Source organism: Furipterus horrens, unplaced genomic scaffold, assembly GCF_987537825.1.
Source record: "Furipterus horrens unplaced genomic scaffold, mFurHor1.1.pri manual_scaffold_8, whole genome shotgun sequence".
Lineage (NCBI taxonomy): Eukaryota > Metazoa > Chordata > Mammalia > Chiroptera > Furipteridae > Furipterus > Furipterus horrens.
In genome coordinates, this window is record NW_028327178.1 from 41,777,890 (window position 1) to 41,788,737 (window position 10,848).

At 37.1% G+C, this 10,848-nt stretch overlaps 1 pseudogene; it reads right to left on the reverse strand.

Moving 5' to 3' along the window:
* Positions 1-1,031: 1,031 nt before the first annotated feature.
* LOC150002800 (large ribosomal subunit protein eL15 pseudogene) lies at positions 1,032-1,976 on the reverse strand (annotated as a pseudogene).
* Between the last annotated feature and the right edge of the window lie 8,872 nt (positions 1,977-10,848).

Below are 10,848 nucleotides of genomic sequence, written 5' to 3' on the forward strand. Positions count from 1 at the left end.
AGCATTTTTTTGTTCTATTTCTTTAAAAAATGACATTGGGATTTTGATGGGGATTACATTAAATCCTTATATTGCTTTGGGTAATATGGCCATTTTAACTATATTGATTCTTCCGGTCCATGAACATGGAATATTTTTCCATTACATTGTGTCTTTTTTCAATCTCTTTTAATAATGCTCTGTAGTTTTCATATATAAGTCTTTCACATCCTTTGTTAAGTTTATTCCTAGATATTTTAATTTTTTGGTTGCAATTGCCAAAGGAATTGCTTTTTCCATTTTTTCCTGAAGTTTCATTGTTAGGATATAGGAAAGCAGTGGATTTTTGTACATTGATTTTGTATCCACAACTTTATTGTATTTGTTTATTGTTTCTAATAGTTTTTTTGTTGAGTCTTTAGGATTTTCTATATATAGAATCATGTCACCTGCAATAAACTTTTGCTTCTTTCTTCCCAATTTGGATACCTTATATTCCTTTCTCTTGCCTGATTGCTGTGGCTAATACTTCCAGAACTATGTTGAGTAAGAATAGTGATGGTGGCATCCTTGTCTTGTTCCTGACTTTAGAGGAAAATATTTCAGTTTTTCACCATTGGGTATGATATTGGCTAAAGGTTTATCATGTGTGGCCTTTATTATGTTCAGGTACTTTTCTTCTATACCCATTTTATTGAGTATTTTAATAATAAATGAATGCTGTATCTTATCAAATGCATTTTCTACATCTATTGATAAGATCATATGATTTTTTTTCCTTTGTTTTGTTAATGTGGTGTATTACACTGATAAAAATTTGCATATGTTGAACCATCCTTATGCCCCTGTAATGAACCTCACTTGATCATGATGTGTTATTTTTCAAATGTATCATTGTATTCAATTTGTTACTTATTTTGTTTAGGATTTTTGAATCTGTATGCAGACAACTTGTTTTAACAAATTAATATTTTTTAAGCAGACATGACTGTTCTAAGTTGTTTATTAAGTAAGAATTTTACAATCATTAGTTATATTTTGTGGTAATGGTGTCACTGGAGAGTATCACATCTTCTCCAAATTCAGGGTGAGAACCATCAATAGTGTGGTGGTATGGTGGCCCTTTCCAAGGCCACGACTCTTGCTACCTGCGGATGTCAGCCCTGGCATTTCCCTGGGCTTGTGGACTGGTTTAGTGATACATTGGATGTCAAGATTCCTCTGATAACCTTAAGGATTGTATCAATGAGAATAACTTCAAAGAATTTGCATATGGAATCTTCACTAACCCAGTAAGAACTCAGGACACTCAGAGCCCCACAGTGATATCTAGCTTGCTCCTGGGCAACAGACTGAAGGCTTCAAGCAAACATTAGCAGGTCAACATCATGATGGACAGGATTGCCATAGGTCACACTTTTAGGAAGCGGGCGTTTGTGGTCATCAAAGTGCACATGAATTCCATAAATGATATAACTTTGCTTGGCCTTGTTTCCCAACTTGTGCTTATTGTCCAGGTTATGCAGGGTGGGGTGGGGGCCTGTGGAGTGCAGAGAGCTGGTGGTAATGCTAGCAGTGAACCCTGAGAAGGAAGCTTATTACATCTTACTGCTTCTTCCTCTATAGCTCCTGTATGTACAGTACTTGTAATTGCCCATCTTGCCTCACCTAATGGCTACAGCCAGATGGAAAAAAGAGGACTTAGTTCTATATTTTTCCAGCCCCAGTAAGACTACCACTCATATTTGCTTCTTCCTTCTGTGATTCCATAGTTATTTTTCAGCATTTGTTTTAGGGAGCATATTGATTTAGACCTCATTTGCATAACCGTGAGGCATGACATGACCCAAGCCAAAATTTTACTCAGTGCCTTTGCTGCTATGATTACCCCAGGTATTTCTCGTGAGGTGACTTGGCACAATTTCACATTTTCTTGGCCACACCTTCAGTAATACAGCTTCTGCAAATTTGTGACTGTGGTCTACAGGGATCTTCATATGTACTGCTTTGTCTTATTGACACTGGGATTTCTAGATGGCTTTGCTTAAATTGCTTAAATTTTCCCAGGTTGTCCTACCTGGAATTTTCTCTATTACTGGATATTAATATATTTCTATTTTATTTTTTAAATAATATTTTATTTTTCATTTACAGTTTATGTACAATATTATATTAGTTTCAGGTATACAATCAAGTGATTAGACATTTATATAACTTATTGTATAAAGTGATCACCCTTATAAATCTAATACTCATGTGGCACCATACATAGATAGATATTACAATATTATCAACTGTATTTCTTATGCTGTACTTTACATACTCATGTTTATTCTGTAACTACCAACTTGTGCTTCTTAAGACTTCTCCTTTTTTACCCATTCCCACAACACCCTCCCACCTGGCTAACATCAAAACATTGTTTGTATCTATGCATCTGTTTATGGTCTACTCCTTTGTTTATTTTGTTTTTTAGATTCCACATATAAATGAAACCATATTGCATTTGTCTTTCTCTGTCTGACTTATTTTCTTATTTTATTCAGCATAATACTCTCTAGGTCCATCGATATTATTGCAGATGGCAAGATTTTCTTTTTTTAAATGGCTAAGTCATATTCCATTGTATATATGCACCGCTTCCTCTTTATCTATTCATCTATCAATGGACACTTAGGTTGCTTCCATATCTTGGCTATTGTAAATAATACTGCAATGAACATATGGAGGCATACAAGGGGGAATATCCCCCAAACCAGAATTTATTTATAAAAACTGTATTTATTCTTATATGTTTAACTTTCAATCACCTTCAAAGTACTTTCTATTTAATGCAATACATCTATTGAGATGTTTTTTCCACAGCTTAAAACAGTCTTTGAACTTGTCAATTTTGATGCTTTTAGTGCTACTGCCATTTTTTGTTTCACCTCTCCCACATTGGCAAAACCCTTTGAGGAATTTTTTCATCCAGGAAAACAAACAAACAAACAAAAAAATTGCTCAGGGCAAGATCAGGTGAATAGAGAGGGTGGGGCATGGGGGTCATGCCATTTTGGTCAAAAACTGCTGAACACCCAGTGCGATGTGGGCAGGTGCACTCATAAATCACCCATTATGAAATGAGCAGGTGCATTGAAAGAGTCTTACCCCCCCAAATTCATTGAAGCTGAACACGGCCTCTCACTACAGTGCCAGCTAGTACACTGATACAAATAGGTTCCTAGAACACTCACCTCACAGGCAAAGCCTGTACTACAAGGGGTCTACCCTCCGGAAGTTAATTCTGTTTTCTTTGGGTCTACCCTTGTATTTTTTTTTTTGAATTAGTGTTTGGGTTTATTTGGATAAATACCCAGAGATGCAGTGCTGGGTCCTAATTTATCTCTTGTAATAGCCTTTGTTTTAAAGTCTATTTTGTCTGGTATAAGTAAGTATTGCTACCTCTGATTTGTTTGTTTGTTTTTTTCATTTGCATTGAATATCTTTCCCCACCCCTTTACTTTTAGTCTTTGTGTATTTCAATTGTAGACAGCATATTAAAGGTCTTGTTTTGTTATTCATTCAATCACCATGTCTTTTTTAAATTAAATAATTTCTTATTGTTATTCTATTACAGTTGTCCCAAATTTTGCTCCTATGCCCTCCTTCACCCACCCCTCATCCCCCTCCCACAGTCAATTCCCACACTGCTGTCGATAAACATGGGTCATTCATACATGTTCTTTGTCTAGTCCCTTTTCCTTCCTTCCACCATTATCCCTCTCTGCCCTCCCCCATCCTCTCTGGTCACTTAGAGTCTGTTCTGTGTTTCCATGTCTGTGATTTTATTTTGTTCATTAGTTTATTTTTGTTCATTATGTTCCTCTTGTAGGTGAGATCATATGGTATTTGTCTTTCATTGACCGGCTTTTACTTAGCATAATAGTCTCCAATTACATCTATGAAGTTGCAAAAGGTAAGAGTTCTTTTTTTCTGCTGCATAGGATTTCACTGTGTAAATGTACCACGTTTTTTAGATCTACTCACTTACAGATGGGCACTTAGGCTGTTTCCAGTACTTGGCTATTGTAAATAATGCTGCTGTGAACACAAGGGTGCATAGGTTCTTTTGAATTGGTATTTCAGGATTCTTATGGTATAATCCCAGCAGTGGGATCACGGTATCAAAAGGAAGTTCCATTTTTAGTTTTTTGAGGAAATTCCATACTGTTTTCCACAGTAGCTGCACCAGTCTGCATTCCCACTAACAGTGCAGTAGGGTTCGCGTTTCTCCACATCCTCACCAGCACTTGTTGTTTGTTGATTTGTTAATGATGGCCATTCTGACTAGTGTGAGGTGTTATCTCATTATTGTTTTAATTTGAGTCTTTCTGATGGCTAGTGATGTTGAATATCCTTTTATATGTCTATGGGCCCTCTGTATGTCCATTCTGGAGAAGTGTCTGTTCAGGTCATTTGCACACTTTTTAATTGGATTGTTTGTCTTCCTGGAGTGAATTGTATGAGTTCTTTATATATTTTGGAGACCAAACTCCTGTCTGAGAAATCATTGACAAAATGTTTTCCCATATGTAAAGATCCCCTTTCACTTTGATGATCTTTTTTAGCTGTGCAGAAGATTTTTACTTTGATGTAGTCCCATTTGTTTATTTTTTCCTTTATCTCCCTTGCCCTATAAGATATATTGGTGAAACTATTGCTGCGTGAGATATCTGAAATTTTACTGCCTATGTTTTTCTCTAGGACTTTTATGGTGTCACAGCTTACATTTAAGTCTTTCATCTATCTTGAGTTTATTCTGCTTTTTGATATAAGTTGGTGGTCTATTTTCATTTTTTTTGCATGTACCATTCCAGCTCTCCCAACACCATTTATTGAAGAGGCTATTTTTACTCCATTTTATGCTCCTGCCCTCTTTGTCAAATATTAATTGACCATAGAGTCACAGGTTTATTTCTGGGATCTCTATTCTGTTCCATTGATCTAAGCTTCTGTTTTTGTGCCAACACCAGACTGTTTTTATTATAGTGGTCTTGTAGTATAATTTGATGTCAGGTATTATGATCCCCCCTACTTTGTTTTTACTGAGGCTATTAGGGCTTGTTTTTGGTTCCATATAAATTTTTGAAATGTTTGTCCTAGATCTGTGAAATATGCCATTGATATTTTAATAGGGATTGTTTTAAGTCTATAGATCACTTTGGGTAGTATGGATACTTTTCTGGTGTTAATTCTTCCAGTCCATGAATTCTTCCAGTCCATGAATATGGTACATGCTTCCACTTATTTGTGTTCCTTAATTTCTTTCTTCAGTGAAAGTAGACACCCTTGTCTTATTTCTAATGTTAAGGGGAAAGCTTTTGGTTTTTGCCCATTGAATATGATGTTGGCTGTAGGTTTCTCATATAAGCCCTTTATTTTGTTGAGTTATGCTCACTTTATGCCCACTTTGCCGAGTGTATTTATCATAAATGGGTGTGGATTTTATAAAAATTGTTTTAGCATCTATTGACATCGTGTGATTTTTGTCCTTTATTTTGTTTATTTGGTGTATTACATTTATTGATTTGCAAATATTGTGCCATCCTTGCATCCCTTAGATGAATCCCACTTGATCATGGTGTATGATCTTTTTAATGTACTTTTGAATCCAGGTTACCAGTATTTTCTTGAGGATTTTGGCATCTATGTTCATCAGAGATATTGGCCTGTACTTTTCTTTCTTTGTTGTATCTTTGCCTGGTGTTGGAATTAGGCATATACCGGCCTCACAGGAAGAGTTCAGGAGTCTTCCATTTTCTTGAATTTTTTGGAATAGTTTGAGAAGGACAGGAGTTTATTCTTCCTTAAATGTTTGGTAAAATTCTCCTGTGAAGCCATCTAGTCCATGGCTTTTGTGTGCCAGGAGTTTTTCTTTCTTTTTTTTTTATTACTGCTTAAATTTTACTAGTTGTTAGCCTGTTCAGGATTTCTGCTGCTTCTTGATTCAGTTTTGGAAGATTGTATGTTTCTAGAAACTTGTCCGTTTTCCCCAGGTTTCCAATTTCTTGGCATATAGTTGTTTGCAGTTATTTCATACAATCCTTTGTATATCTGTGGTATCAGTTGTAACTTCTCTTTCATTTCTGATTTTATTTATTTGGGTCTCTCTCTTTTTTTCTTTATTAGCCTTATTAAAGTTTTGTCAATTTTGTCCATCCTTTCAAAGAACCAGCTCCTGGATTTATTGATTCTTTGAATTGTTCTTTTAGTCTCTATGTCATTAATTTTGTCCTGATCTTGATTATTCCCTTCCTTCTACTCACTCTAGGGTTTATTTGTTGTTCTTGTAGGTCTTGTGGATGTAGGGCTAGGTTGTTAATTTGAGATTGTTCTATCTTCTTTAGGTAGGCCTGTATTGCTATGAACTTCCTACTCAGTACTGCCTTTGCTGTGACCCACAGGTTTTGGGTTGTTTTGTGTACATTTTCATTTGTTTCCCAATACTTTTTATTTCTTCTTTGATCTCATTTTTGACCCATTTATTATTTAATAATGTGTTATTCAGTCTCCATGTATTTGAATGTTTTTGAGTTTTTCCTTTGATGTTGGTTTCTAGTTCTAATCCATTGTGCTCTGAGCACATGCTTGGTATGATTTCAATTTTCTTGAATTTGTTGAGGCTTGTTTGGTGTCCTACCATGTGGTCTATCTTTGAAAATATTCCATGTTCATTTGAACAAAATGCATGAGTTTTGCTTCTTTGGGGTGAAAGGTTCTGTATATATCAATTAAGTCTATTTTATCTAGAGTGTTGTTCAATGCCACAATATCCTTGTTGATTCTTGTTTGGAAGATCTATTCATTGTTGACAATGGGGTGTTTAAATCCCCTTCTATGTCTGTGTTATTGTAAATATCTTTCTTGAAGTCCTCCAAGGTTTTCTTCATATATTTAGGTGCTCCTATATTGGGTGCATATATGTTTTCAAGGGTTATATCCTCATTTTGGACTATTCCTTTAAGTACTATGTAGTGACCTTCTTTGTCCCTTTCTATGTCCTTCCTTTGAACTCTATTTTGTTTGATATAAATATTGCTATCCCAGTTTTCTTTTTGTGTTCATTAGCTTGGAATATTTTTTTCCATCCCTTCACTTTCAACCTTGTAGGTCTTTTGTTCTGAGAAGTGGGTCTCTTGTAGACAGCATATATGTGGGTCATGTTTTCTTTTCTTTCAGCTACCCTATATCTTTTAACTGGAGTATTTAACCCATTTTTTAAGGTTATTATTGATAGGTACATACCATTTTTTCTGTACCTGTGTTTCTCTCTCTGTTTCTCTCTGTCTATCTCTGTCTCTCTCTCTCTCTCTTTCTTCTTTTTATAGCAGTCCCTTTAACATCTCTTGCAGTGCTGTCTTGGTGGAGATGTATTCTTTTAGCTTTCTTTTGTCTGGGAATTTCTTTATTTTGCCTTTTATTTTAAATTAGAGCCTTGCTGGATAGAGTAGTCTTGGATGTAGGCCCTTGCTTTTCATTAACTGGAATATTTTATATCAATCCCTTCTGGCTTGTAGTGTTTCTGTTGAGAAATCAGCTGTTAGCCTTATTGGAGCTCCCTTGTACTAGCTGTTTCTTCCTTGTTGTCTTTAGAATTCTCTCTTTGTCTTTAAAATTTGTCATTTTAATTATGACATTTCTTTGAGTAGGCTTCTTTGGGTTCATCTTGATTGGCACCCTCTGTGCTTTCTGAACTTATGTGCCTTTTTCTTCCCCAAGTTAGGGAAGTTTCCCTTCATTATTTTTTCAAATAGGTTTTCTATCCTTTGTTCCTTTTATTCTCCTTTTGATATTCCTATGATGCAAATGTTGCGATGTTTCATGTGTCCTGAACTCCCATAAACTATCCTCATTCTTTTTGAGTCTTTTTTCATTTTGTTGCTCTGACTGGGTATTTCTTTCTACTTTGTCTTTCAGCTCTCTGATTTGGTCCTCTGCTTTATCTAGCCTGCTTTTAATTCCTTCTAGTGTATTTTTCATTTCAGATATTGTATTCTTCATTTCTTCCTGGTTTTTATTAATCATTTCTATGCCCTTTTCATGCTGCTATAGTTCTCACTAACTTCCTTGTAGTTATGAGTTCCTTGAGAATCCTTATAACCATTATTTTAAATTCTATGTCTAACATATTGTTTGTCTCAATTTCATTTAGCTCCTTTTCTGGGGATTCCTTATTTCCTTTTTATTGGGGTTTCTTTCTTTTTCTTCCCATCTTAGGTGATTCTTTTTGTTTGTTTCTGCATCTCAGGTTGCTCTGCTTTGCCTGCCTCTCTTTATTGGGTGGACTTCTGTGGTAGGATTTATGTGTGACTCAGTGGTGTAGTCTTTTGATCTCCTGATCTGATGCTCTAGGGTTGAGCTTTATTCAGTATATGTGGGCTCTCTTGTTGTATTTGGGCTTTCATTATTCATGGCTCATTTTTTGAGGGGTTTCCCCCTCCAGTTGCAACCCCCACCATGTCTTGTATGCTGTTGTACAGGTGCTGGTTAACAAAGCAGTACTACCCAGAAAACCAAACTCATGCCAGAAAATTACACCCTTACAGTATAAGCAATATCAACAGCAATTGAACAAAGATTAATAAAGGTGCAGAGATATTAAGAATATTATAAAATAGGCAAAAGGAAATATTAAATAAATAAAGGAGAGAAAAATGATTTTAAGTGGAAAGAGGAAGGAGAAATAATAACAGGGAATAGAAACAAGGTGAAGAAAGGGAGAATATATAATTTAAAACATAAGTAAAACAGGGAAGGGCAATGGCAAAATGGAGTAAGACAAGGTAAGAATATACTATGAGGTTTGAAATAAAGTTAAAAAGGTAGTAACCAAAGGTAATAAAATTACAGAAAAACCACAACAGGGTCAAAAACAATGACAGCTGAGCAAAGATGAACAAAGGTGGAAAGAGAATAAGAATATTATACAAAAGAGAAAACAGAGTATGAAATGTCTACAGTAAAGAAAATTTTTTTTGAGATGATAGGGGGAGGAAATATAATAGGGGTAAGGAATAAAATCCAGGCTAAGAAAGGGAAAATATAAAATTCCTAATTCAACTAAGCAAGGGCAGGAGGAAGGCAAAATGGAGTAAAACAGTGGGAGAGTAACCTATGAATTTTGAAATAAAAAGATAGTTAACAAAAGGAAATACCATTGAAGAAGAACACCAATAACCATATCATCCATGCCAAACAAGCCACAATTTATAAAGGTGGAAAGGAAATAAAAATATTATAATAAGGGGCAAAAGAATGTGAGCTGACTAAAGGAAGGAAGAATGCTTTTGAGAGGATGGAGGAGAAATAGTAAAAGTAAAGAATAGGAACATGGCGTAATGTGGGGGAAATGACAATTTACAATGTAAATAAGAAAGGGTAGAAAGAAGGCAAAATGGAGTAAGACAAGGGAAGGGGTACAATATGAAATTTGAAATAATAATAAAAGAAAAAAATACATAAAATAAAAAGTAAAAGATACGAAACAATAGTGAATTATTTGGAATACAATTGAAGCAAAAGAAGAAATGTTAAAAGGCTATACGAAAGGAAGAAGAAAATGCAAATTCTGAAGAAAAATGAGCTGAAATTTGTCTCAGCAGTTTGGTGTTCACCTTCTGACTTCTCTTTCTGGATCCACCTATGGTTTTCTATCAGCTTAAGGTCCCCGGGTAGGTCGTCCAACTTCTGGCAGCATCACCTGTATCACCTTCACTCACCTCTAGAAATAGCTTCTATTGCAATTGGGAGTGTGGCACCCATTGGTTTTCCCTGGGAGGCACTGTTAAATCTTCTGGGAAAACTGTAGGTGTGCCCCCCTGCACCTGCACCACCTGTCTTGGTCTGTGCCAGCTCTTTTCCAGTAATGTATAGTTTCTGATGAATAGCTGTCCATATCAAGGGAGGGGCCAGTCTGTGTAAGCGAGTCAGCTCTTTCCTGCTTGGTGTTGATGGCAGCTCTGTGTGGATCTGAAGCTGGGTGCGTCCCTGATTCCCCTTTGCTGCACCGATTTCTGATCTCCCTGCCTTGCTGGCCTCAGTGGAGTAGGGCCCTAGGAACCAGTGTATTTTGTCTCCCTGAGAGAAGTTCAAAATGAGCCCTTTAGGCATTTCTCTTTCTGTCTTGCAGAAATGCACTTTGCAGGGGATTCTTGAGCCTGACCTACCTGTTTTGCAGATCTTCCCTGTTGGTGGTGCTTATGATTCTGCAAGAGGTGGGGATTGGGTGCGATCTTCCCTTTCCAGAGGTTCAATCTCTGCCAGGGAAGGGGGCTCTGTCTGGCTGGAAATAATCTCAGGTGCTCATCTCCTACCCTTCCAGTTCCCAGCCCACTGCCCTCAAAGGAGAGTCCTGAACTCTCTACTCTGCGCAGCCTCCCCTGCCGGCTGTACCAGGCTGGGGCTGAGAAATCCCCTTGCTGTACATCTTTCTGCTTTCTCTGCCCAGCTGTACTCAATGGGAGCGAGCAGTGTCCCCAGTCCTTTCCTCTTGCTGGCAGTCCCTGCCCAGCACTCCTCAGCTCCCCTTTTAAAAAGTCTCTGGGCATTCCCACTGCAGCACTGAGTCACTGCCCAGCTTTCTGTACACACCACCTCTCCAAAAAGTCAAGAGTCTCTCACAGTCATGGCTGGCCACCGTCTGTCCCCACCCAACCCAGGTGCAGATAGAACCGATCTCTGTCTCTGGCACTCTTCCAGTTGGCATTTGCTGCTGTGGCTATGGGTGGGTGTGCTGCTTGCTGTGCGTGTGTATAGCCTGGATCTCCCCAACGCTGTGTATGCAAGTCACTCCTGGCCTGGGGTGGGCATTCTCTGCCTGGGATGGGA